At 39.5% G+C, this 13,264-nt stretch overlaps 1 pseudogene; it reads left to right on the top strand.

Annotated features, from left to right (window-relative positions):
• LOC122907410 overlaps positions 1-13,264 on the top strand; it is a 58,296-nt pseudogene that overhangs the window by 2,842 nt on the left and 42,190 nt on the right.

The following is a 13,264-nucleotide window of genomic DNA, read 5'->3' as shown; positions in this document are numbered from 1 at the left end:
TTATTATTGTTTATGGAGGCATGCATATTAATAACCCTAAGAATGGCAATCTTAAATCCACTTTAATGATTTCAAATTGATACACAAACTATGAGCACATAACCTGATTATTGAATTCACAAAGGGTCTCTCCTCTTGTGGGCCTGACTTCTCATTGGCCTTTGGCTGGTATGCTGGAGCCAGTAAGTAAAGCCACACTCCTTGCCCAAATACAGAGTAGTATTTATGGCCAAATACAGAGTAGTATTTATGACACTTGGAAAGAAGGCTCCTTAGTATATTTTTACTACCTGGTTATCTTCCACTTTTTGTGAGCTGCATAAATAATACCGTGAGCCAATTTGAAAATACCTTGGAGTCGTTAAGATGGTTTATTTACAGACCAAAGGGCTAGCTAGCCTGTGTTTTTAGTTTAGCAAACTAGATGTAGTAACAGTGCATGGCTTTGGTTTTCCCACACTGATTGTATGTGTGTGTGTGTGTGTGTGTGTGTGTGTGTGCTTGTGTTTTATATATATACCCACACATCCATGTTATTCTATTAAATAACCTAGTTGAAAAGGAGAACCATATACCCTCAGGGCCTTTCACAGTGCAGCATTTTGAGCAGTTTGAAGAATAAAATAGTGTAAGAGATTACATCAATAATACTATTAAAAATAATACAAATTTCAGAACATGATTAAGAGTATGTATTTACAGTGCGATCTGAGTCGTCAGTGATTTATTCACTTTTGGTTTTGAAGGAAAATAATTGCAGTCATGTCTTGACTGCATTGGTCCAAAATATATTTAGCTAAAGATGTGGTAAAGTTTACTCTGTTGGTGCTATTTCTACAACATCTAGCAACAGTATTTTATTTGGTCTCTGCTTTCTCTGTGTTTCACTGGCAACCACACATTTGTGAAGGGAAAATCTCTGATTGTAGGATATTCCACAGCCCACATCACAAAGATGGTGTGAGGCTACATACTTGCATGTGTCTAGCGCTGGATTCCAGCCAGATGTTTGTAAAGTCATTTGTGATAGATGTGATTTAAGACGGAAAAATAAGAACCTAGAGATAAGTGGCTTTTTAGCTGAATAACCAGAAATGATGAGTTTTGACTAACAAATCCACGTCAGGCTGGTTTTTTAGAAGCTGCCTTAAAGTTCTCTTCTTGACCCTATGATACTCAACTTTTTCATCAAGGATCTTGATGGCAACCAAATGCACAGATGTTGCAAACTTGGGAGAAGAGCGAGTTTATGTGTGAGGTCTATGGCATTTGATGCCTGAATTTTAAAAGATGTCAACAGGCCCAAATCAATAAAATTCAAGTTAGTGGTGCTCAAAACGGTCAACCCGAGATGAGTAGGAAGGGGGAAGGCTTTCCTTCAGATAGACTCACGTGAAAAAGATTGAAGGCGTTGGGTAATCACAAGCACCTAACCCAGAGCCTGTGCCACATAACGCATCCAAGAGAATGTCGATTTCCCGCTTGCTGTTGGTGCAGACAGATGAGGAGAGGAATTCTAATTGTGAGAAGTACTCAGAATTGCGCCAACCTCTTCCTCTGACTAGGTGAATAACTGAAGCTGGGTGTATTTTCTGAGTCCTGTTCATGTCCCAGGATCAGTCACTATACTCCTTTCGGGGCCATAAGGTTTAGTAAATAAATGATCTGTGAGTACTGAGTTAAGCTTGTTGTATTAGGTAGATGTTACACTTGAGTGCTAAACAGAGTGAAACTGTAATTACCTGCTTTCCTGCTTTTCTTTAAAGTAAAAAACACTGATCTGAGATGAGGTTGTGTATCTGGAATGTGTCCCTTTTCTTAGATTAAAACTCGGTGTATTTTTTCCAGCGTAAGTGTTTTTCATTTGGAAAGCCATATCAATCCAGTAGAACTTCAGTTTCTGTTCCCCGAGAACTAGTATTTTGTTGGCACTTGCCACATGCTGCTGCTGTCTCTGCATTCTCCTCCTGGTCCCGTGAAGCGGAGAGTAAACCCATCTCACCACTCAGGGAGATACTCAGACATCCCGCTACCGGCAGGACCAGGGACTCTGATGCAGCACCCTCACTGAAGCCCGAGATCCTAACTGCCATTCTCTACCTCGTGCTAGTCAGTGTGAGTGCAGCTTAGGAACTGTGCATTTTAAAACATCTTCAGAGGGCTTTTCTTTGTAAATAATGACTGTATATCATTTTCCAAAGTCAGTTTCTTTTGGAAATGGCATATAAATGTTTACCAGTTGAGAGGATAAAAGATTGTCCCACCTTGGTATAATTCTTTTCTTTTCTTCCAGGTCAACAACTGTAACATCAGCAATGTGTCTCAGAACTCTGTCAGAGCCGCTCTTTGCCAGCCCTGAGTTAGGTACCACACTGCACCTGACCGTGCTGCGAGAGCGGCGCTTTGTGAACTGGACCTACAGCCACTTTGACTGTAGCTCTCCCCGGGAAGAGGTCTTCCACGTAGTCTTTCACAAATGGGACTCTGGTGAACAACTTGGCATTAAACTCATTCGAAGGACCGATGAACCAGGTGTTTTTATCCTTGATCTGTTGGAAGAGGGCCTGGCTGCACACGATGGAAGGCTAAGCAGCAATGACCGAGTGCTCGCCATCAATGGACATGACCTGAAGCACAAAACGCCTGAGCTTGCCGCCCAGATCATTCAGGTACACGCGGGTATTCATTCCACGTGCTCTGCCTTTATGTCGATGTTTTCGTAACATGAGAACCTGAGGGATGTTTGATATTTCATGGGGGAAATCAAACATGGCTCCCCAAATCCTTCAAAACGCACAATAGATTATTTTATCATTACAGATAACATCCTGTCTGGAAAACTATCCCTGTGAACATTTAGCCTTGCTCTTTATAGAGTGAAGGCTCTATATTTTCACATGGGTTTTTCATTTGCTCCATGGGCTCCACCTAAGCCCAGACATAAAAAACAATTTATGTCCACATTTAACAGGTGAGACAAGCAAAGCGTGAAGGAGCTGTGGTTCCAAAGTTGTGACTTCCCTGCTCTTGGAACTTTCACTCTCCGCTTCAGCTCCATACAAGTGGGGAAAATCAGTTTTTATTGAGAATAACTCATTATCTCTGTAGTGCCTTTTTATAAAGCATTCAGAGCATTTCAAACACATCATAATGTGTGTTCTTACAGTATCCCTGTGAAGTAAAGATGGTTATTATTAGAGAACAAAAATTTTCAATAAGAGCATTAAAATAGGTAAAGTAGAGGGGCACCTGGCTGGCTCAGTCATTACGCATCTGCCTTCGGCACAGGCATGATCCCAGGGTCCTGGCATCCAGTCTCACATCGGGGCTCTCTGCTCAGCCAGGAATCTGCTTCTCCCTCTTCCACTCCCTCTGCTTGTGTTCCTTCTCTTGCTCTCTGTCCAATAAATAAATAAACACATACATACATAATAAATAAAATCTTTATAAAAAGAAAACAGCTTTAACATTTTTTTAATAAAATAAGATAGAAAAAATAGAAAATAATCCAGAGCAGACCTTCTGGTTCTATATCCTACCAGAGCATTTAATGATATGGGTATCTCCTACAGTGAAAGGGGTGAAACAAAGATGTATATGGTGTTTTGTTTTGTTTTGTTTTGTTTTAAGTAAGCACAAGAAAGCATTCTGACATAAAGGAAACCAAGCAGTAACATAATCGAGCATCAGGAATTAAAGTAGGTGGATAGTCTCTGAGAAAAGTGTATAGTAAACAGAGTTAACAATGAAGATTTAAGCTACTGTGTAAGAAAACCCAAATTTAAATCCCATTTAAGTTACTCCTTTTCACAAATGTTTGGTTCATTATAACTATGGGAACACACACCACCCGGTAGCCATCTTGCATTAGGAGGGAGATTCAGGCGTTGGTCTCTTGTCACAGACTTGAGGTTTAAAAAACTTGGATACAGATACTTATATATGATATGAAATATAATGTATTGCTCAAGTTGTTTCTTTGTGAAAAACATCTTAATGTTTGGTTTCTGAGAATAACATGTATTCCATGTCTGAAAAGGAGACTAAGGAAGACAAAATACAGAAAATGAAGAAGGAAGTCAAAATCACAGTCAGTCTAAAGTCCATAAGATAGTGACATTAAAGTTTTGAAGAACATCGTTACAAACATTTTTCTGTATATGCCTACAATAACTAGGTACATATTTACGTAGGTACTTACACATGCACTCAGCTGGCAAATTCTGAGTTTGCCACCCTTTCTTTACGTCAGCTGTATGTTGTGGACTTCTTACCCTGAAAATAGATGCATCATGATATAGCTGTATAGTAGGCGTGTTGTGCTAAAACTTACGTAAACACTCCCCTGTCAACAGACTTTAATGTTTTGTTTTCAAGTTTAGGACATTTTGCTAAACTTCCCTCTAGAAAGATCATACCAGTATATACTCCCAGCAGTAGGGCATGCCACTTTTTAATGAAATACAGGTATTGTCGTTTAGGCATCCTGCATTTTTAAAAATCTTGACTTTAACAGAATTCTTTTGTTGTGCTTGAAACCCTGAAGTGTTAGATAGGCAGTTAGCCTAAACCCAAACGTTGGCCCATCGTTTAAAGCTTATATGTCCGCTTCCATCACACACCCAGAATTCTGTCTTTTAAGAAATCAAAAAAGATCAGGGATTTGTTTGTTAATAGGTTTGCATGAGCAGGGGTCTTCCCATAAAGCTAAATTACTGGTTATAGAGTATTTGGTAGTGGTGAGGGTTAGGCAGTAAAGCAAACAATTCTTAATATTGAAATGAGATCACAGAGGGGCTTCTGACCCTTCACACCGTGTGATCTAATACTCGGAAGTGTCAGAATCTCAAATATCTGGATTGTAAGCGTTCTACTTTGGCATTTACCTGTTAGATCAAATCCCCAGATTCTGGCCACATGAGAAGTGTTATTCTTTCAGCTATTTTGAAGAATTGTCTGAAACTAGTTTAATGAAATACTTGAATAAGTAAATGACTTTAATAGGGCCTTAAAATTGGTTATCACTCAGGCACCTGGGTGGCTCCGTGGTTCAGCATCTGCCTTCGGCTCAGATCCTACATCGGGCTCCCTGCTCCGCGAGGAGTCTGCTTCTCCCTCTTCCTTTGCCCCTCCACCCTGCCCTCTCGCTTTCGCTCTCAACTAAATAAAAAAAATCTTTTTTTAAAATTATGGTTTTCACTCCTTTTCCAACTTGAGAACTGAAACTGGAGTGATTTCTCAACGTTACTGACTGTAGTCATGGGGGAGGGTTCTACTTTCCACCACAGCTTCTTGAAAGCAGGCTGTCAAATTTTCCCATAGAAATGATAGTAAACTTGGGAAGTTGTAGTCATGACCAAGAATCAGCATCAAGTAGACCAGGCCTGTACGTTAAAAGCAAAGATAAAATAGCTCTTAAAAGTCTAATAGATGTGAATCTGTGTTTCAGATCTAGATCTATAAATACAGATAATGGACCTCTAAATTCAATGTGGTTGTCATCACCTCTAAAATTACATTTATGTGTGAGTGCACGTATGACATATATACGCACACAATTTGTAATGTATATAAGTACTAATCCTGTTTTACAGGACCTTTGTTATCCTTCTTTTCAGGACTGTTTAAGCTGATCCCTATTTTCGATTTGAACCTGTAGTGTGTGGAAACAGAGCTACACATAGTTTCATTGATGATCACTCTCAAAGGAGCCATCTTGGAATTTATTTCAGGAATCACAAAGGATTGTAATCCAGTTTTGAATCCGTTTGTCCTTTTATCTTCTTTGCTCTCTTTCTCTCAGTGCCAAGGCCAATTTAGCAGGGGAGGGAGTGTAAAAAGACAGTTACCCTTCTAAGACATCATGGGGAGGTCAGAACCCAGGCTTTGCTTTGGTTATGTCCTTGGTATTTCCAGGGCTAGGGAAGGTTTACCCAAGAGGTCTGTGTGTGGCTCTTTTACCTGCAGAAGTTTTAAAGTATTAGCTCCTGAAATGAACTCCCTCGTCTGCCCCATCCCTAGCAGGGGCCTGCAGTCCCCACTCAGGTGAGGCTCTGATACAGCGATGATAAGTGCATTGAAAATGACCCTCCCTATAACTTTTTTAAGTGAGAAGCATCATTAACGACTGGTGGTTATATATGTGTGTTTTCTCCAGGCTAGTGGCAAGAGGGTGGATTTAAGAATTGCTAGGCTGGGGAAATCCCAGCCTGGTAACCCTGTCCGAGACGCAGGGGCTCGGAGTACCAGCCAGCACCATGCACAGCCGCTGTACCACAACAGATCCAGCTCACACAAGGTGAGGCCTTGAGTTTGCATGTTTTCATTCATCTGCCCTCAGGGAATCCTTGTTACAAATGGGTAAGATTTAAATGAGGGCTGTTACTCTGTTGGAAAAGGTGAACACAGGTGTTTGGGGTGTGGAATGTGTGTTTGGCTATCTTGAGAGTCCCTGTACAGTCTGTTCTTCAGCCAGTAGGGGTGGTTTCTTAGTAAGAAGGTCCCTCTGCCAGATTGAGGAGAAGTGTTGGATCTTCTAGAAAGACTTCTTTGCTTGGTCCTGCTTGAAAGTGGGATTTATCTTGGTTTGCTCATTCAGTTGTAACAGGAGGTTATGGAACTGAAAAAAAGACAATGACCAACAAGTCCATACTTAGCGGTTGGGCAGGTTGCCTACAACAACAGAATTCTCTATGTGAATATGAAGCATAAATCATACTTTCTGATAGGTCATGCAAAACACATAAAGCATTTCTTTTTATGTTACAGTTTATAGGAATACTACCCTAGGTCATTTTAAATTCCCGTATGTTGAGCTTTTTGCTGCATCTTTTATATTTCAGTGCTTTTATAATATATTCCTAGGTCATTTATCTGTGCCAAAAATTCTGATACTGTCTCACTTTGGATGCAGAAATCAGTAGGAATCAAAACACAGTGGCACTTTACTGTGTTCTCAGTATTATTTACTTCATTTGATCTTTTATTTGAACTCAACTTCTAGTAGGCCAGAATTTTTAAAACGATGCTATTTACCAACTGTGTGAAAATCACACGTAGGAAACTTCCTATAGTTTGTTTGTTTGTTTTTACTTCCTATAGTTTTTAAGTAGACCAGTAAATAAGTTTTTATTTAGCAAAGCAATTTAATTTTACTTAAGGAGAATGACTTGAGAAACACATGGTTAGCTTAAAGTGGCTTCTTAATGTAAATACAATTTGAGAGAAGAACTCTGTAATGTCACAGGAGCCCAAGAAAGCATCATTTAAAGGCACAAGTATTTTTCACCCATCAGGTTTATCTGGTTTTCTGAGCTGAAGTATAGACTTGTCACTGGTCTCTGGTCAGTGAAAACTTTGAAGAAATTATAAGCACAAACTTGTTCTTATTTTTGAACAGAAAACAAAATGTGTGAAGGGAACCTATAATTTTGCTTTCACAATGATGACTACAAAAAGCAGTTATTGTTTCGAAAAGGAATTTGAATAGGAGCTGTTCATATCGCTGGTCCTTGCTTTACAAGTTACATATATATACATATTCCTAAAGAGTCATAATTAAGGCAAAAGTTGGTCACTGAATCCATGAATTCTACAGAATGTTGAAATACGGGTGCTCAAAGACAACACTACAATTTTAAGACTGTTTTAAGAACTACTTAACCATTTCAGCATTCATATAGAGGACTATTTATGTCCTTTTGTTTGTTTTGGGCACATACGTTTTTCTTTTTACTAGTTCCTATTCCTTAATTTTAAGTGGTGGTGTTTTAAATAGAATGCTGAATTCTTACTCTAGGTGCTCTGTAAACCTGATTGTTAGAACAGCCACATGAAATGTAATTTTAAGCATTAATTTAGCAATGTACCATTAGTATACATCATTTGTGATGTCAAATCCTAATTTAAAAAAATAAAGGTCTCCTAGGGAAAACAAATACAAATTCATCAAAACAACCTGTTCAGAGGATAATCATTTTTAAAACTTAAAGCACACATTATTCTATTACTAAGCCCCTGCGTAGCTGCTTGGAAACATTCATACAGTATTGAGCCCTTGGAACTTTCCATGAAGTATACCAAGAGTAATCTGTGAAGTCTGGCTAAAATGCATACATCTCAGCCATGTAGAGGAATAAAACAACCACCTCTAATTGACTCGATAGACAGACACAAGCGTTGAAGTCAATGTGCTCCCAGCTGAGTTTACCTGGATTGTCTTCATAATAATGTGGGTCTTGCCCAGTTTTGAAGGATGCGAACATAGATGCCATATGCTACGATACCACCTGTAGACGTTTACAGGTTTTCTGTGAGGTCAAAATTCTCGGAACTCTAGGCTATTTAAGTAGTGCCCTCAAGAAAATTTCAAAGAGTGTGGGTTTCAGGAGCAGAGAAGAGCAGACACCCCTGCATGTCCAGGGCTTGACTGACATGTCGTGCCTGTCTGCTCTGAAGCAGTGTCACTAAAGGAAATGTTACAGTTCTAGCAAAAGAATTCATCTAGTTCTACTGTTGATATTGTTCGTCGTGGTAATAGTTATCTTGTTATCTACAGTATGCTCTTATAGGATATGCGTTAAGGAACATTTTGAGATATTAGCTTCCATTATTACACTTAATGGGATGGCACCCTTGTAGTGTGGATGCATATAGCATCATGCTGTATGAACATACACAACTACATATGAATACATGTTTATGTATATACACTATGTGTGTATATGTGTATTTTTTTTAAACTTGCATCACTTCAAATCCCAGTGTGATCATGCATAGCTATATAATTTGGAGTAAATTACATGACGTTTCTAATAAGGCTATTCCCTTGTTTATAAAATGGGGCCAACCATAGGATTTACACTCAGGACCATTGTAATGAAATGTAATGAAACCATTCAAATGAAATAATACATGTGAAGCCATTTGCTTTACACATAGTAAATCTTCAGTAAATGTTAGTTACTATTGCTATTTTAATATTAATATGGCATAGGTACACCTTGTTTTTTATAGCATTCTAATTTAAAAAAAGGTGATGTTTTAAATTTTCCTTTTCTTCTAGGAGTGTCCCCATAAATAGAAACAATCAATATCGGTAAAAATTGCTTTTTCCTGAGAACACAGTTTGTTGGAAATTTTTTCTCTTCCTTCACTTTTTCAGAAACTCAGTTATTTCATATCCTTACAGCTTTCCGTGAAGGTTGTGAAGATCAGTTTGCACCCGTTTCATGACCGAGCATTCTCATGAGTACGAAACAGAAGATAGATCTATAGCTTTTTTCTGGCAGTTAACAAAATCCGCACTTTACTTTTGTACTATTCTGTCACCATTTCTTTCAAAGAACAGAGGAGAGAGAGAGAAATAAAATTAATTAGCTTGTCTTCAGAATCTTAAAACTCAAATGCATTATTTACTTTTGTAGAATTGGCCCTATTTTGACTTCCATATGTCAACAGTCCTGAGTTTTTTCTGTTCCATACATAGTCATATGAAAATACAGCCGTCCAAAGTCTGACATTGTGATCCCCAGTGTTCGGTGTCATGTTTGTATCATGAAGAACTGTGTATTATTTCTACAGTAACTGATTTTAACAGTGACTTTATCATTGCTATGGTATTTTTTCCTTCAGTTTCCTTACTTTACTTCAGCTATGTATAATTTTTATCCAATAAATTTTCTTCTCATGTGTTAGGATCTTACCAGTGTGTTACATGCCAAGAAAAACACATTACTGTAAAGAAGGAACCACATGAGTCCCTGGGAATGACAGTGGCAGGGGGCAGAGGAAGCAAGAGTGGTGAACTGCCCATCTTTGTAACCAGTGTGCCACCTCATGGCTGTCTGGCACGTGATGGCCGCATCAAGAGAGGTAAGATAGGGAGGGCTGGGAACAGTGAAACTGTTCCCATCTTCTCCCTGTGTGCAAGTCATGTTTGAAAAAAATAACAAATATTCCCCAAATTTTCCATTAAATATGATTTTTTAAAAATCTTGTAAAGTGTCCCTTCCATATATAAGTGTAAATCCTCTCTCTAAGGTTAGAAAAATGCCTAATGGGAAGGAAAATTGCTGCAGTTTGATGATGTTTCCATTATTTTCTTTTTTAAAGATTTTATTTATTTATTTGACAGACAGAGATTACAAGTAGGCAGAGAGGCAGGTGGGGGGTGGGGGTGCAGCAGGCTTCCGGCTGAGCAGAGCCCTATGCGGGCTCGATCCTAGGACCCTGGGATCATGACCTGAGCTGCAGGCAGAGGCTTTAACCCACTGAGCCAACCAGGCACCCTTTCCGTCATTTTCTAATGTTTATTTAGATCATTGGATTATTTTATGTTGGAAAAAACCCTCTAAAAAATAGAACACTCATCTTTTCCTTCCTAACCTTTTATATAATCCTAGTTGCCCTTTTTTTTTTTTATTATATTACTTGGCAGGGCAACGAGCACTTTTTTTTCTTCCTTAAGCAAAAGATGCTCTAATCACAAGTTTCATTTCTTTGTGTAGACCCAAGGATCTCTTCTCTTTAAGTATTCTGATACATTCACGCTGAGCAAACTCTGTAGGACTATCTTTATCTATAAAACTGTGTAACTCCAAAACAGGATATGTTAAAAATTCATTTCTAAGAGCAAAAGATCAAATAATTTTGAGCAGGAAAGAACTATAGAAATCACTGAAGCCCAGAGAAGAGAAATGAACATGCCCAGGTCCTGCACATTAGCAAAACGAGGTCTAATGACTTGGACTTCCAGTCGAATCACAGTGCCTCAAGCCTCATTTTTTCCTATATATGATGAAATTATCTTAAAGTTTGGAGTTGTTTTGGAATGTTTTCCATGAATTGGATTTTTCCCTCGATATCGTAAGAATGACAGAGATGTGACAAAATTACAAACAACAGAATGTATAGGGAAGATAATGACTTGGTAGCTCATCTCATTTTTCTTGTTTATTCCTTTGGACAGGTGATAATATTGCTGAATATCAATGGCATTGATTGGACCAATTGAAGTCACAGTGAGGCCGTGGCTATGCTAAAAGCCAGAGCCACGCCCCCTGCTGTTGTCCTGAAAGCACTTGAGGTCCAGATTGTGGAGGAGGCAGCCCAGGCTACCCAAGAGCAGCCAGGCACCTTCATTGAGAATGAGTATGACTCCAGCTGGTCCCCGTCGTGGGTCATGTGGCTTGAACTTCCAAGGTACTGACAGCGTTTCATGGAATAATCGTAGTGACAACATTTCTCAATATGGAACACAGTAAATTCACTCGTCCACGGTGTGAGGGGGAAGGTCCTGGTCAGAGATGAAAGTGGCAATGGCATATCAAGTTATTGAAGAAAAGGGTATTTTTTTCCTTAGGTTATTATATTTTAAAAGATAAATTTAAGGGGCATCTAGGTGGCTCAGTCGGTTAAGCATCCAACTCTGGATCTCAGCTCAGGTCTTGATCTCCGGGCCATGAGTTTGTAAAAAAGATTTTTTTTTCATTTTTAAAAAATTAAAACATTCTTAAAAAATAAACCATTTACCTTAGCAAAGGTAAATTTAATCGTAAGAACTAAGCTAAAAAGACTTGGTGTATCTGTTTATAAAAACGAATAAAGCCATTCTGTCCATTACTATTAACAAGGTTCTCAAGTGGACCAGCCATGAGATTTGGAGGTTCATGCTCTTGCTTTAGAAAAGCTGTCATTTACCAGCACGTGTGCATGCTTAGACTTCATGTGCATTTTTCACCAGAAAAAAACAGGTCAGAGTGTGGGGCCTTTTGAGAAGCTTTTCTAAAACCCCTTTCTTGATCTTGTAAGTCTCTCTAAAAAGGCGGGATGTCAAAACTCAGTTTTATTGGACATGAGAGACTCTTTCAGCCAAACCACTGGTGTCCGAGAGTAGGTCTTCTCGCCACCTTCGGGACTGTCACCCACCGGGACATTCTGTCGTTGGTCATTGTCTGGTCATGAAAGTGTTTCAGCCTCCTGATGAGTGTTGTATATACTTTGGTATTGAAGTTGGAAGAATGTGTATTACTGTCTTGGTTTCTAGATCACTTTAGAGGAATCCTAAAACTGAACTATGATGAAACATTCTGATTCTGAGCCAAGTAGGAAAATGACTGATTTTTTTAAAATAAAAATAAACAATAAGAATGCCAGTTTCTGAGACATCTAGCTTCATTTGGATGTAATTTGTAATAACTAGCATTTATATGGTGCTATGTGATATATAGATCTATATCTATATCTATATACATATAGATATAGATACATATACATTTTTAAAGTACTTTCACGTAAAGAATAGCAGAAAAAGCCAGGATGAATGGAATTCATTTGTCTACCATCTAACTTACTGACTTGTCCTTGTGGTAGTGAAAAAGACCAAAAAGGACTGAAACAGTAACAGAATTCGTATCTCAGGGCCCTGGAGGCATAGATTGGAATGGTTGCTATGAAACCATGGCCGTTCTATCTATTGGTGAGGGGTCAGCCAGCAGAGGGAACTCATCTATCCTCTGGAGTACTCAGCCTGTACACTGACCTGTCACTTGAAACCCAGCATGTCAGAAAGGCCCCATCCCACACCAGTGGGGGAGCAGTGGTCTCCTCGGCGGCTCAGGAGCCGAGCGTGCGCACCCCACTGCTGGTGGCCAGGCCGTGCTGGCGCTCCTTTAGTTCTCGTTACCTGGTGTTCCGGGCCAGCTCTGCAGTCAGCTCTTTACCGCTTGTGTTCGGAGCATTTTCAGGTGAATCACGAGGAACAATGATATTTCAGGTGAACCGTACATGGGATCATGAAATCTATTTGGGGGGTCTGCCTGTATCGAAAGAGTGTCTGTCAGTGCAAGGTCACTATTCTGTGGACTCCTGGGGGTCGTGTGTTGTGTGCAGACCGGTAAACACAACCAGGTATTGGGAGGGCCACTGCTCTGAGGGTACCGGCAGCTCTTTCCAGCATGTGGCACCACACACAGGGTAGCAGCTCTGCTCGTTCTCAAAGGGAGGGTCTTTCTCTGCAGTTGGCTGGCGGTGGACCAGACAAAAGAGTGATTTGTTTTGTGTTGTGCTGTTTCGTTGTTTGTTTTGGCAGAAGATTCAGAATAACGAAAAGAACCTGCATCGTCTCTAAAAAAGTTTGAAAAGAGGGGAATCACTCTTCTGTTCTGCAGACACACACAGAAGGCCATATTGTAGGATTCCAGGCAGTGGAAAATCCAAGTCGAGATGAAGTGGCCGAGACAGAGAGAAGAGCAGTGGTTGCAGG

Source organism: Neovison vison, chromosome 5 (genome assembly GCF_020171115.1).
Source record: "Neovison vison isolate M4711 chromosome 5, ASM_NN_V1, whole genome shotgun sequence".
Lineage (NCBI taxonomy): Eukaryota > Metazoa > Chordata > Mammalia > Carnivora > Mustelidae > Neogale > Neogale vison.
Note: the sequence above shows the minus strand (reverse complement) of the source record. Positions and strands in the feature narration are given on the sequence as shown.